The sequence below is a fragment of the Apostichopus japonicus genome, chromosome 4 (genome assembly GCF_037975245.1).
Source record: "Apostichopus japonicus isolate 1M-3 chromosome 4, ASM3797524v1, whole genome shotgun sequence".
Taxonomy (NCBI): domain Eukaryota; kingdom Metazoa; phylum Echinodermata; class Holothuroidea; order Aspidochirotida; family Stichopodidae; genus Apostichopus; species Apostichopus japonicus.
The window spans coordinates 1975141-1990624 of record NC_092564.1 but is presented as its reverse complement, the minus strand read 5'-3'; the positions used below and the strand labels follow the sequence as shown (position 1 = coordinate 1990624).

Sequence of the window (15484 nt, the reverse complement as noted above, 5' to 3'; positions counted from 1 at the left end):
CGCCTCTTCAACCAAAGCTTTCTCAGGAGGCGTCTCCATTGTTTTATCTGTACTGGGTTCCTCTGAAAGCTAAATTAAGGGATAGTATTAAAAAAACAAAATTAAAAATTTTGAAGTAGAGTGTAAACTTTAAATTGTTTCCTCACCTTAAAGTGTTGAATAGCTAACTTGGGATAGAAATACATATTTTGCAAGCCTCATAATTCAGTCTCAATATCTTAAAGGCTTTGAAGACTCGCCCCAAACCGTGTGCGGCCATCTGAAAAAGTTTACTTTCCGTTGCTTGCAAGTGACGTTTTTTTTGTGTCGCTACAAAATGCAGACAGTAATGAAACGTGAAACCTTGTTATCTTTTATCTAGACCTGAGATGTCCATCAGTGATATTTGTGGGTATTGACCGTAGCTGCAAGTACTGACTGTGCACTAGTGTCTAATTACCAACGGTAGCAAGCTGTGTGTGTATTTTCTAGGATCGACGGTGGTGTCTAACACTTCTGTTACACCTCATTCGAAACTAGGTCAGATTAACGGCATGAGAAGTTTCTTTGAGCGCGAGTCTTCACACCCTATAAGGGCCTGAAACAGAGATGTTGCCATGCCTGAATGAGTCAAAAATTATAATCATTAGTCTCTATATCTCAATTAGTTAATATCTTAAGATCCATACCAGGAGCTCCTTTAGGTCAGTTTCTGTTGCCACAATACTGGTTGTCGGTTTCAAAGCCTGTCGATAAAATGAAACAAGAATCCAATCAGAGCTTATCATAACAAGGAAAAGATGCAGTTAGTTGTGCACTACTAAGACGTACCGATACGTGTAAAAAGCCGGAAACTGACCGAATTCCGTAAGTGTCTCATTTTCTTATGTATACTAAGTCAAACCTTACTATGCAGTAGAGGGAACGCAACTAGTTAGTCGTATTCTTGTTTCTTATTTGAGTGTAGCGAGGCCGGAATATGTTAAAGATTGGAAAGCACGTATAAAATATATTTATGAGAAGTTTGTTAGCATTGAATTTCTGTACAGGGAGGGTATATTGTGAATATGTGAAGAGTGTTAAGAAGGTGTAAAATATATGGGATCATACAGCGAGATCAATGCATGTTTGATATGTTTCCTATTGCCGATGTAACGTCTTATTATTGACCGTAGCTGCAAGTACTGACTGTGCACTAGTGTCTAATTACCAACGGTAGCAAGCTGTGTGTGTATTTTCTAGGATCGACGGTGGTGTCTAACACTTCTGTTACACCTCATTCGAAACTAGGTCAGATTAACGGCATGAGAAGTTTCTTTGAGCGCGAGTCTTCACACCCTATAAGGGCCTGAAACAGAGATGTTGCCATGCCTGAATGAGTCAAAAATTATAATCATTAGTCTCTATATCTCAATTAGTTAATATCTTAAGATCCATACCAGGAGCTCCTTTAGGTCAGTTTCTGTTGCCACAATACTGGTTGTCGGTTTCAAAGCCTGTCGATAAAATGAAACAAGAATCCAATCAGAGCTTATCATAACAAGGAAAAGATGCAGTTAGTTGTGCACTACTGGTGATGCCAATACAAGCAAGAATTGATATGACCGAAAAAAGGTGGAAGAAACTAGGTCTTTGTCAGCATTTGTTTGAAAATGCTATAAAAACACTTTTAATGAGGCAACATGATGGATATTTAACTTAATAAAAACTGCTGTACAGTGTACCATAGAGATGTGACGTGGACTGAGAACACTGTGTGGTATAGTTATGTAACAGCTAACCGTGTTTCATCGGTGTATTATATTGGTATGTAATACTTAACCTTGTTTCATCTGTGTACTATATGGATATGTAATACCTAACCTTGTTTCATCTGTCTGTTACATGGTTATGTATAGCTAAGCTTGTTTCATCTGTGTACTATATGGATATGTAATAGCTAACCTTGTTCATGACTGTTTTATGGTTATGTAATAGCTAAGCTTGTTTCATTTCTACTATATGGTTATGTAATAGCTTAGCTTGTTTCATCTGTCTGTTATATGGTTCTGTATACCTACACTTGTTTCACCTGTTTGTAATATGCACCATCAGCCAACAGGAATGTGAATCTTTGCCAAGCCATAGTCCATTACTTACCTTGTATATAAGATGGTCTGTGTTTTATTGATTAAGTAACACTACTTTCAACTCACTGTTCAGTTCAGTTATCAAAGCACATGATACACACTGAGGCTGTATCATAGGTAGTTCTATCATATATAAGAGTTCAGTTTCATTCCTTATTATGTGTTTCTACTTCATACACTGAATATGCAGTACAATGCACTAACCATGAGCTTTATACACTGAATATGCAGTACAATGCACTCACCCTGAGTTTTATACACTGAATATGCAGTACAATGCACTCACCCTGAGCTTTATACACTGAATATGCAGTACAATACACTCACCCTGAGCTTTATACACTGAATATGCATTACAATGCACTCACCCTGAGACAGAGTTTGATTCCTTACAGTGTGTTTCTACTTAATATGTCACTGAATAGGCAGCACCCTGAGCTTTATACACTGAATATGCAGTACAATGCACACACCATGAGCTTTATTCACTGAATATGCAGTACAATGCAATCACCCTGAGCTTTATACACTGAATATGCAGTTCAATTCACTCACCCCAAGTGTCACGAGTATGCTTGACGCAAGTCTAACGACTATCGTGCAGCTGGATAAATTTACCGATGAATATTCATTTGTTGTCTGTTTTGCTCACGAAGTTCGCATTAGTAACATACGACATTCTAGTATATGCTTTGTTTAATTTACTGATTGCTCCACGGGCATCAATAGAATTTGTGCAAGTCTTTGTTTTGATTACTTTGCATTGCATAAAATGCAGGTAAAGGGTCGGTATGAATAGGCCGAGTAAGCAGGTCAGGGCGTGGTATTCGTATTTGGTACTATACTTGGTGCAAGGGTGCTGGGTGCACCACAGCAGTTACTTGTTGCAGTTGGACACGATGTCCGTTGGTAGACGTTAGCCCGCAGTACTTCGCTATTTTACTATAGTATAGGTAGGGGCAATGTAAGTTCCCCGCTGATGAATTCGTGGTATTATATATCTTTTCAGATATCTTAAAAGACGTACCGATACGTGTAAAAAGCCGGAAACTGACCGAATTCCGTAAGTGTCTCATTTTCTTATGTATACTAAGTCAAACCTTACTATGCAGTAGAGGGAACGCAACTAGTTAGTCGTATTCTTGTTTCTTATTTGAGTGTAGCGAGGCCGGAATATGTTAAAGATTGGAAAGCACGTATAAAATATATTTATGAGAAGTTTGTTAGCATTGAATTTCTGTACAGGGAGGGTATATTGTGAATATGTGAAGAGTGTTAAGAAGGTGTAAAATATATGGGATCATACAGCGAGATCAATGCATGTTTGATATGTTTCCTATTGCCGATGTAACGTCTTATTTGTGTGAAATATTTGTTTATACAATGCGTACATTTTACGTTTTGTTTCAGGATTTTTTGCCCCTGGTTACGAGGACTAAATAAAGCTCATAGAAAAGACACACGCCATCCGAGTATTTACGTTGTCCAGTCGAATAGTTTTACCTTACCCGTGACAGATATATACATGAAGAGTTTAGTAACATTTGCAAATAAAAGAAGTTCGTGTGCAATGTGTAGATCGTATGCACATCACCCAAGGTATTATGAAATGCGGTGCATACCATATGGAAATGTCATGCATACCGTTTAATGATCTAAAGTAGGGACACACACTTTGGTTGTGAACCACGAAAGACCGTCTCCGGTGTACTCTCTAGCACAGCGACGTAGCCAGGAATTTGCAAGGGGGGGGGGGGGGTAGGAAGCACATTTTGCGATTGATATGGGGGAGAAATTTTTGAACAATTGAAGGTCCTTAGATGCGATCTGGTGCAATGTTTTCCCAGTTTCATCATATCATATGATATCATATTATCAGCAGATTTGTTCCGGTTTGAATTATTCTTTTCCATGTTCGATCTTTTACATAGTATATCAGAAAGACAAACATAGTGCCCTTTCACAATTTTTCCAGCAGGGTGATTCTTGTTTATTGTCCAATAATACATTTGACGAACTTATGAACTGATGAACAATATAAAATTTCATATTTAGCAGTGTAATAATTTTTTATAGGAAGCACGTATCACGTACGATATGCTAGCTTAGCTTCATAACATGCTGTGTGGGTGCTTCCAACACTAATTTTGGTTCGTGGGGGGGGGGGGGATAAATTTAGGGAAACCTTGCTCTAATGGGTGCATCTCTACGAGTTCAGCACTGGACTTATGGGTTATCGGGTATTGCATTATATCTCTTTGTTCTATCACCATGCAAGGAGGCGTGAATCATATATAAATTATGAATCATTTATGTGTAATGTTTCCACGTCTTTCATCCGAAAACTTATGAAATTAATTCAATTCCAAGAATTCTTCATTTCACGAAATGAATGCTCCGTTCATCATATACCACTGATCTCATCGCCGATTAAACAGGCTTGTACACATCTTTTCTTGCCATTCAAAACGGATGTTCGCACAGACCAGTCTTTGGCAGAATATCCAGCTTTGCGTATGCTCTTGTTCATCTTTCTACTTTGAAAACTTCGTTCCTCAAATATATCTATACCCTCATATATTGTGCACGTCCTCCAACCCATGTGACGTGCTATAGACTGTACTAATTGTTGGTTACTTTCAACACCAGCCAAAATAGAGAGGTTTTGGTGGTAACTTAGGTGTGGTGATATAACGCATATAATCCATGCTCTGTGTCTTTTTTCCTCCTGACATTCATTGTAGTTATATATTACTATGATTTATATTTACTTTGATAAAATCTTGATTTATTAATTTAATCATGTTTTCAATCTCTCTCCTCTAAGCCTGAGTGCACTAACGTCTGTTTCTGGTACATTCCACCGTCATTACGTAACTTACCAGATGGATCAGAACTATTTGACATGTTGCATAAGGTAAGAATAGTTTGCTATGAAAGCCACCATCAAGATATCTAAACACTCATTATTTTATATCCATTCACTCATGATGTATGACAAGAGAAACAGGTAATCGTGCACATCGATATGTAAATTATTGTTCTATGAACTTTCAAAAGTAGGATTGAATTTTGAATGTTGACAAATTTATTGGCATATTGAAATATTTTATTTATTGACATAATATGAGAGTCCGTAACTCCTGATAGGTGTGTTGGATTATTTATAACATCTTAGTATATGTTTTTGATTCCCCTTTTTACTTTATTTTTGTTGCTTGTGTGAATTCTTCATCAACAGTTTGCGCCACTTTTGAAACAGGAAATGATGACGTCAGGGGTCTTGATGATGGCGTATCAACCAGTCAAGGATAAGGCTAACTTCTGGCAGATGATTTTATCAAACAGCGAATTTACTCATCAACATTTGGTGAAGATGATCGACCTCTTTGAGCGTTTAGCTCAAAAAATTGAAATATAATAATTTAAATCTCAGTGAACATCTCAGTGAAAATCTCAGTGAACATTAAATCTCAGTGAACATAATTTAAAACTCAGTGAACATTTGTGTCTAGAAAGCCATGCTTCTTTGATTAGGCCTACTACACTACTCTCTCTCTCTTTAATACCAGATACCCTGATTTCCAAGGTTGTGTCAGGATGCTAGCATTTTATTAGTATGTGACGTCATAGTGCGTAAGAAATTCTTTGCTTTTACTCTTTGTTTTTCTTGGTTTGTATTTTCTTATTGTCGAGCTGAATGTATACAGTCTTGCTAGTGGAATAAAATTATAATATTGGGTCGAACTGAAATCTTCAAAAAAAAAAATATAATCCGCATTGGTAAAGTTCTTATCAATGGAAAATGAACAATGAAGTATATATAGAAACACACAAAGACAGGGTAGTTAAATATTCTGAATTGCTTCCAAGCCCTCGTAAGGATCACGAGGATTTCAGCTGCAGCATTTGTAGATATTTGTAGTTCTCGACGGAGCAATTTTAATGCACAGAATTATATCTCTGAGAAGACTTGAATTTCAGCCGTTTCTATCGTAAAGCCCAACGTAGTATAGCATTTTGTTAGCATAATAAATGATAAAAAAGGGAAATGGATAGATCTAAATAAAAACAGAAAGAACAACCTTTTATATCATATTTTGTTCTTGATTATTGTTTTATTACTCTTTATAATCATGAGTGTTGGACCATGCTGACATTGGAATGTATTTCAACGCTTTGGTGGGTCCAGGCGGGGGGGGGGGGGGGTGGAGGTGGGGTTGGAATTTTGACTAAATTTTGCTACAATTTTGTTTTCTTATCTCGAAATTTAAAAATAATATTATATCCGACCTTTTACGTCAAACTATTTGAGACTTCTTTCAAAATTTGGATAATAAATCTCTACATTTTGATTTTTTGTCTACTTCTTCAAAATGTATATCAATCGTAAGGTGTAAATGATAATAAAAATATGATCTCTGGATTGTCTCCAACTCTTTTGGCTCATGAAATGGTTCCATCTGAAAACTACAGCAGTAATGTGTTAGTGAAGGCAGAAATTTTGTCTTCTGCACCTGCACCACCACCCCCCTCCCCATCGCCCCACCAACACCCCACCTACCTATTACCTGGTTTTCCCACTAAAGAGATGACGTATCCCACCCTCTGCTCGAAGCATGGCTACAATTTAACTATTTAAAAGCATGAATTAGCACACTATGTTAGAAACTGATCACTATAAAGCAGATTATTGTCCCTGCAGATTTAGAACAGTGTTAATTACGCAGTGGTAATGACGCTACGCCAAAACTATATATTAGGTCACATTGGCCCCGCAAATTTTTCATTGGAGCTACCAATTGAGTGGATTAAAAACTCTTTTGTTAGAAAACATGGTCCAATGGAGTGACCTGAATCTCAATCTGATAGCATAATATCTATTATTTCAAATGTCCTGCCAATCCCAAAATTTCCTAAATTACCGGGAAATAAAATTAAATAAGTAATAAAATTCTAAAATGGCGCAGGTTATTTTTCTTTTCTTATGAAATATTAATTCTGCCTGAAGCCGTTTGTCAAATTTTCAGTAGTGAAGAATAAGGTTACCTTATACTGAGTGACTAAGCACAACTAATTCTCAACTAGTGTTGAAGTTTTGAAATCTGACCGGTGACGCGCCCGAATGTATTTTTTTTTTTGTTGATTAACAGAGGTGATGTTATTGCCTGAATATTTCAGTCCTTCAAATTATGCGAATGAGCCAAAATTCTGGCAAAAAATTACATCCTCATATATTTAGACAGTTGAGACTCAAGACGTAATGAGGCATTTGCTCTGAACAAGAGAATATTTTTGCTCTAAGAGATGCTACACTTGTAAAATATCAAATTGCTTTGGATACTTAAGAATAGGAATTTAGACTTCTTTGTTTAGATATTTGTCATAGGGTCCTTGATGGGGACTTTATGTCCCTCCTGATTCTTTTTTTTCTAAACTAAATTAAACCTAAACCTTTTTTTTTTTAATAAGGCAATGTAATTCACTCCTTTTTTAGTGAGATCATTTATATTTAACAATTTCAAAGAGAATTAAAATATGAAATCCTTGCATGCCATCTTGCAATTAAGATGATTAGAAACTTAATGGACTCTGTCAGCAATCCATGGCACTCCAGGTCCGAGTGTAAGCCAACCAGAGCCAGAATTCGATTCCGCAGAGAATGGACTCCGTAGAGTACTAGAGCCCTGCTACCTACTCAAAACATTATATGCCAACAAAGTCTTTCGAATGAGGGCGCGCGATAGTTAAACTGAAAAGTCCGTTTACCAAACCAAGAACAAGGTAGACACATCAACAAGAACGTTGCCAAATAAAGGCAATCCACTGAGTTACATATCTCATCGCAAGCATCCTTAATGAAGTAGTGCCTTATAAAGTGTGCTTCATAAAACTGTTTCATGAACTCCGCGCTGAACTAAACAAAATCTGACTTCGTCAATGCAAATATTTGACAGTACTTAACGTTAAACGTTACACGTCGGGGGGGGGGGGGAGGGGCTGTAACGATTTGCCCGACTAATGTAGCCAATAGGGTCTTACTGGTGAGATCCCCCTGACCTTTTAAATTCGATTGTTATAACGAATGCCAATAGTGGATTATCATAACATCTTCTTGGGACAGAGAAGGAAAGCATGGAGTACGAACGATGAAAACTCCACAACATCAATGTCAGATCATTCGGGCAAGCTTAGAACGTTAGGCTAATTACCTGAGGCTGGTGTTTGTACGGAACTACTGACTCTCATCAAACAGAATTAGGCACATTGAAGTTTATTTAATTTTGTCACATTAGTGCCCGAAACAATATCAGCACATTGCTCCGAATTTTCAAGGAATATCTTGTTGGGGGTGGGGGTGGGGGGCAGCCCACCCACGCCTAAGTTCACAGCCGAAAGTCGTTTTTCGCTTCAATCGCCAAATTTTAAGAAATCATCAACCAAATACGCACGCGTCAGTACAAACGCCAGTTGTGGTATACGACAGCGCTGTGAGACTAGGCCTATATTAACGATATTGATTGGCCGGTTTTCATAAAGCGGGGAACCGAGTCTTTACAATCTAAAATATGCAACAACAAAAAACGCTGGAACAGTCAAACGTTTCTTCCTTATACTGGATCTGATATACGCAGTAGATTCATGTAGTGGTGTATAGTTACTGGATGTTGGGATGGGGGGGGGGGGGGGTTGCTGTTGAATACATACGTCGAGGGAGACCGTACATCCAAAAGTGATGCATACCTTGTCCAAAGAGTGATTTGCTACCCATCGACAACACATATTGTATTAAATGCAAAACACACTGACTTACGGCGAAGAGGGTGCACCCGAGGGGAGAGGGGGTACGTTAGCTATCACTATTATTGCACTCACCTCCCTCAACGAGGATTCAGCAAAGGTTTCCACTATATGTGATGCAACAATTCATTCGAATTGACGATTTCCCGGATGGTACTCTTGGAAGGATTAATATTTAAAGGTACTTCAAGTTGATCAGATTAAAATCAATAAGCGAGAGATTCCTTAATTTATAAGGTTTACCGGACAGTGTCAGGTGTTACCACTTCACCGCAATTAACCAGTTCTAATCAAATAAACAAAGCATTGCTGTTACAGGTATGTCCGTTTGGCTTGGAGTACTGTAAAAGGTAATATCATTTCAGATGAAGATAAAGAGAGACGCTTACTATTGTTTAACTCAGAGAAATGGCAAAGTATATTCTAAAATAACAACTGAACAAAGGTCTGAATTGGGTTGAGATAAGTCAACTATTGAGTAACGTTCTTTTAATTAGGTTTTAAATCGAAACGAAACTATGTTAAAACTTCAATGGATTATGTTCCAAGTTATGACAATAAGTACTGTCAGATTTGATTATTTCTTACATGCCTACATTTTATTTATGTATATACGAAGAGTCATTTCTATACTATGTGAATGGACTTCCAGCTTTCCACGTTTGCCAAGGTAGATGCTAACCTGATGCGATTTCTTGTCCATCTTGACAATGTTGAACTCGTCTATGAAAGAAAACACGACGGCAGCCATGGCAATCTGTATGAATCGCTGGACGACTTTGTAGAAGAGGTGCATGTGTTCCAGGAAGGATGGCGTATTTTCTCACTTAACTTCTAACCTGGTGTTGATTATCCAATGCTTACTTTCAAGTTCAGTGGAAAATATTATTAGTGATAATTAATCCTTTGAAACAAAACATATACAACAGTGTGATGGGTTTATAAATACTTTTGAAAGCAAAGTCTTGAAACTGTATTTGCTATTGCTGAAATGCTGTTGTTATACTTTACTATGCCAATGTTCTTGTTTATCCTCCAATGGACAAGATATACACGGAATGATAGAGATTCCTTTGCCAACTTGTCTGAATTCGTCTATGAAATATTATTAACACAGGTCGCTATCGACAATGTAACGGCTGAACTGGTGTTAGGTTCGACGAGTCTCATGCATGCTTCATGACGACACTCCCAGTTATTACATAATATCACATTCAATGTTTTGTGCTGCATTAATGTTGTTTACAGCACTTTCGATTATCAAGATGGTACGGAATGGCTCATCTAGTGGAGGGGTTGGTCACTCCCATATAATGTACAGTACTTCAGATGATGAATGACGACACTTCCAGAGAAGAGGAGAGGAGATAACATTCTTCTTCATTCGTCTTCGATATTTATAACTACTTCTCGATTATACCCCATCCTCCGGTCTCAATACAGTTTTCAGACAACTGTTCATTTTTTAAACCTCGCATATGCCATTGGAAAATAGAAACAAAAGTGTTTGAAAAATACTGATATCAATCGACGCTAGCTTGTATTAAACGATAACCTGTCAGTCTAAATGTCAGATAAAATATCAACCGAACACCAACATCTGCCCCTACTAAAGATGATTCTAATGCAGCTCTTCTTATTTTCAAAACTAACTTTTTTTATAAGAGTCAAAATGAACCGGTTTTCCGCCTACGAGCTTGACGCAGATATACCCAGGGCCTTTGTATATGACATCGTAAGTATCATCACGGTGATTCCACTCCATATGGACCAAGTCAAACGGACGGTTACTCCATTTGAATTGGTCATTCTTCCCACAAGGTATGAGATCACCTGTGAAGCCATCAGTGATTGCCATATCGTTCCAGACACAGATGAAGGACTGATTTTCTCGTTGTTCTCCGTACTGCTGTCCCAGACGCTTTTGTGCCAAATCTTGCCATGATATATTCTTGGGACAGGTGCGGTGCCGAGAATACACGTGCTTCCATTTAAATGCACGCCATGGACGCGGCCGCCTTTTGGCTGTGAGGACAGCTTCTTCAAACGGATCGAAATCGTCAAAGAATTCACCAGTGGTAAACCCAACAAAGAAGAGGATGTATATGAGTCGAACTGGAGAACTCATCGTGTGTCTGCTCTTTTTCTCTATATTCACAGATTTATTTTTCGAAGTAAATGCAGGCAACTAGATTTGCTAACTGGATAGTTTGTGGTTTACAAAAACAGTGCGAGACTCTTTCTGGTTAAAGAATGAGTGAGGCTGCTTTTAATATGTCACGAATTCAAGTATTGCTGGTTGAAGAGTTGATTTATAGTCAATTGAAAATTAAAAAAAAAAACTTTAGAGTTCTCATCTATTGTTTCATAGTGAACGGAAGCCTTTACATACCATACTTTCAAAGTGATAGAGTAAAGTAATTTCTTCAGGACATGACATGACGAAGTTCCCAACTAGTAGGTCTACAAAAGTTCAGTGTTAACATGCAAATGGACCAAGCGACCCGAGTTCATCACGATTTATGTACATTTTATTCGCAACTTTATATTGAAACTCATGTCAACCGAAATCTCTCCATGGCTGATTCCGTTACAAAAAAAGTAAACAATCATATATGTGCTAGACCTGCTTAAAGGTCTATATGGGAACATTTTCTTTTGGTTGATGTTGTTAAATCTAATCGTGAATTTATTCTTTTTTAGTCTTCGCCTTTTCTTCTTACTATAGATGGATGAACAACTTATCCGTAGATATATTGTGACAAACATTTCAATGTGTAAAGATCGAGCACCTCTGAAAAACTTTATAAATCTTAATTTACTATTTCCGTCTTGATTCTTCCATTTTATGAAGGAGTGTAAGCGGAGAAGGGAAAGCTGGTGACTTTGTCGTACCCTACCAGTTAACATAGTCAGTGATATATAGAAGACTGGGCTCCTTTTAAACTGAGATGCAAGTATGCATATCATGTTCCTTATTCGTTTTGAAAGTTCGAGAACTTCTCAAGTCTCTATAAATTATTCTTTCGTATGTCCTTGCTCATTATTCTATTTGATCAATTGAACTTGAGACAGTATTACATTACAGTGAATTACTCCTAAGATGTTTAGATGGTACCATCGTGTGTCATGGCTCGAGATCTATTTATTTGGAAACATTGAAGAACTTTCAAATTTATGGGATATCTCGAGAGCTTACTCGCTGTACCACTTCCTTCCTGCTCGGCTTTTCTCAGCAGACCCGTATAAAAGTATAGTTGTCATTAGCAAGAAGTGGTAATTATAGTGTGCGGGGGCTGGGGACACTTGCCCCCCCCCGTAGCCCCTGAGATCTTACCCACCAGGTGTACCATCATCGATGGCCCATCAAATATAAACAAAATAAATTGATGAACAAGTTCGTTTGAAAATCCAATAAATTATGGAAACAAACCCTGTTTATTTCTGATTTCAATATATTTTCAAGATTAATCACAGCAACGATTCACAAGATAAAAATACTCTTTCGTTTTTCATTCAAGAAAACATTACATAAACTGCATACGTAAATATATTCATCTCTCTTACCACGTTTTATCTTGCAAAATTTTCAAATGGTTGTTGTGGCCACCAGTCCAACTACTGAACCCCACCCCACACGGCATGTGCAGTTGACAGTATGTAGGAGGGGAGCTATAGAGGCCATTCACAACTATGTTTATACGTACACAATGTTCCAGTTTTAAGCATTCCCTCTGCTTCAATACTATCACTCGCCCCACTCCACCCCTGGTGGGAGGTTGTACTCCTCTTACTGTTACTAGTTATTACGTTTGAAATTTCCCGGTGATCTGAGTGACTATAACAGTACTCTTGGGTTAATAGTCCAAGAGGTAGTTAAATCTGCCAAACTGTGACTCCTCTTGGTATGTGTGTGTACAAGAGGTGGAAGGAGGGTGACTGATGTCCAACCCATTGTCAGACTTACAAGCAAAGAATTCATTCTTTTAAAAATTTCAATTATTAACTAAATAACTTAAATAACAGGATATTCATCCTATAGGACATGATAACCTGATATACCAATTATCTTGTATTAGGAATATATGTACACAACAGCTGTAGTAAAGGTAAAAATAAACACACTTTTGAAAAAAAGAAATTCAGATAGAGCACTTAGTAAATGTGTTATGAACTAATGTTAGCACAATACACTAGAACAAAATGGCATCAAGCAGGTAATTCTCTACCCCGCATAGTAGATACTTTCTCTGTGTTGACCTGATTGAAACAGAGGCAGTTAGTTACCCACCACTGAATAATGAGGAACTGAATAGTGAATACCAAACACCAACTTGTATTAGTGTAAGATAAACACAATGTAAGGCACATGAATAAACATAAACAATTCCTACAGAATATTTACAGCACTGGGGAGAGAAATGTCCAGAGAGGAGAAAGGGTAGGGTTGTCAGGAATGGGAAGGAAGGAATGGAAGGGAGAAGACGGAGAATGGAGGAAGGGGAGAGAGTGGAAAGAAAGAGGAGGTAGGGGGAGGGGAAGGAGAGGGAGGAAGGAAAAGGAAAGGGAGGAAGGGGGAGGAAGGGAAGGGAAGGAAGAAAGGACAGGAGGGGAAAGGGGTTGGTAAGGAGAGGGTAGGAAGCAGAGGAGGAAGGAGGGGAGGAAGGGGATGGGGAGGGAGAGGAAGGGTAGGTGGATGAAGGAGAGGGGAGGAGGGGAGGAAGGGAAGGAAGAAGGAGGGGAGAGGAGAGGAAGGGAAGGGGGAGGAAGGGAAAAGGTCAATTGGAATTGGGAGGAGGATGGAGAAGGGCTGAGAGATGTACAAGAGGGATGGGAAGGGTGAGAAGAGAGAAAAGGGAAGTGGAGGAAGAATGAGGATAGGAATAGGGAAAGGAGAATCATGCAGGAGAAACGAACACGGGTAGAAGGTTGTGAGGTTTGAAGGTTAACATGTGAGTGTATTACTAACAAATATGAAAACATGATTTGACTAAATTATTTAACATCATGCATCTGGACATAGCAACACTTAAAACATTGCTGTCATCTTTACTTGTTACATCAAGTTTCCATTAATTAAGAATGGAAACATACCATTCAACTTGCCACAATCTTAATGAAAATAAAACTAATAGTCTGGGTATCTTGACTTTTAAGTCATCTTGACATTTGAGAGATGACTTGTAGTAGTAAGAGTCCCTCTTTCCAAATACTGGTAAAATCATAAGACATTCGTGTTGATAAAACATTCAAGAATTTACTTACACAAGAATTTGAAAGGATTCACAAAACAATGTAGTGTATGTATACACAAAAGCACACAACAGTTGAATAAATCAGTTTAAATATTATCAAAAGCCTCTTAGTCTTCCTCAGAGATCATTGCCTGCTGCAGCAGTAGCAGATATAGAATTCATGGATACTTCCTCCGGATTATCCCTATCAAGGCAAAACCTGGCGAAAACATTCAAAAGGTTAAAATGAAAGTTGACAAGTGTATACTGAATTAAAATACTTATTTGAAAACTAGTGTCTTGGCAACTAAATATTGAGAACCAGAAGGTATGTTTAATTATTCACTGGTTGGCCTACATTGAGTACAAAGACAAAGAAGGGTGTCTCAGTTTGATTCAGTCCATCGCAATATTCATTTGAGAATTTATGATTTTATACTTGACAGTAGCAATCTTAAAATTGACCAACCAAGCACAAAAAATTGCTTTCAAAGCTGGGCCATATTCCTCCAAAAATGTCAAATTTCATTGGATTGGTCTAAATTTTCACCATGCAATCCTCTGGCACTGATTCTGATCAAATAACATTAATAATCGTTTTCTATGACAACAAGATACCATATAAATGACGAAAGCAACAAATGGCCAGCCTTGGTCAGAGTTGATCAGTTTCAGATGTTGTATTAAACATACTTGGAGGTGACTTGGATTCACACTTACATGACTACATTCATGTAGTTTTCATAGGGTAGGAGAAAAATGAACGAATATTGAATTATGAAAATTTCTAGCAGAATATATGGAATCATTAGATCTGAGTTTAACTGAATAAAGAGGAATTAATTTTACGTTAAGTTTGACTTAACTAGGCAAAGGGTGTGAAATGTCTCATTCATTCAGATATAGTGGTAATGTATAATAACTGAAATTGGCACCCCAAAAAATAAAAAACAAAATAAAAATAAGACCCTCCAAACACTTGAGAACAAAAAACACATATGGTAAAAGCTGATAAGAGTACAATTTCAGTGTGGTCTTATAATACAAAAACAAATTGCAAGAAAACAAAACAAGTAAATAAAACAACACAAATAAAACCTCTATCGTTTCGGAGATATGCACCAAAAAAAATGTAAAATAAAGCAAGGCTTCAAACAAATTCACAACAGAAAACAACCTCAAAAAAGAATCAATCTTGGGAAAATAAAGGATAAAAACAATTGAATAAAAGCTGCACCTTCCAATGGACACACTAAGGCTGAATCAAACAAAATGTAACTTAAAAACAAAGATCCTACCAGCAACTTGCAGTAACAATAAATCTACAGGAACTTCATGAAG

The 15484-nt window shown here is 37.5% G+C and overlaps 3 long non-coding RNA genes across 3 annotated transcripts in view; 2 read left to right on the top strand and 1 right to left on the bottom strand.

The window, feature by feature from the left end:
* Position 1: 1 nt before the first annotated feature.
* Positions 2-2493, bottom strand: LOC139966098 (uncharacterized). Its single transcript, XR_011792461.1, has 3 exons — positions 2477-2493; positions 669-725; positions 2-69 (listed from the first exon to the last, which is right to left on the bottom strand). It is a non-coding gene; the product is annotated as an uncharacterized lncRNA (long non-coding RNA).
* Positions 2494-2923: 430 nt separating this feature from the next.
* Positions 2924-6211, top strand: LOC139967122 (uncharacterized). Its single transcript, XR_011792897.1, has 3 exons — positions 2924-3171; positions 4936-5025; positions 5350-6211. It is a non-coding gene; the product is annotated as an uncharacterized lncRNA (long non-coding RNA).
* A 6078-nt stretch (positions 6212-12289) lies between these two features.
* The window catches only part of LOC139966103 (uncharacterized), a 33053-nt gene continuing 29858 nt past the window's right edge, over positions 12290-15484 (top strand). The window contains exon 1 of the long non-coding RNA XR_011792463.1: positions 12290-15012. This is a non-coding gene — a long non-coding RNA (uncharacterized lncRNA). The remainder of the gene's footprint in view (positions 15013-15484) is intronic.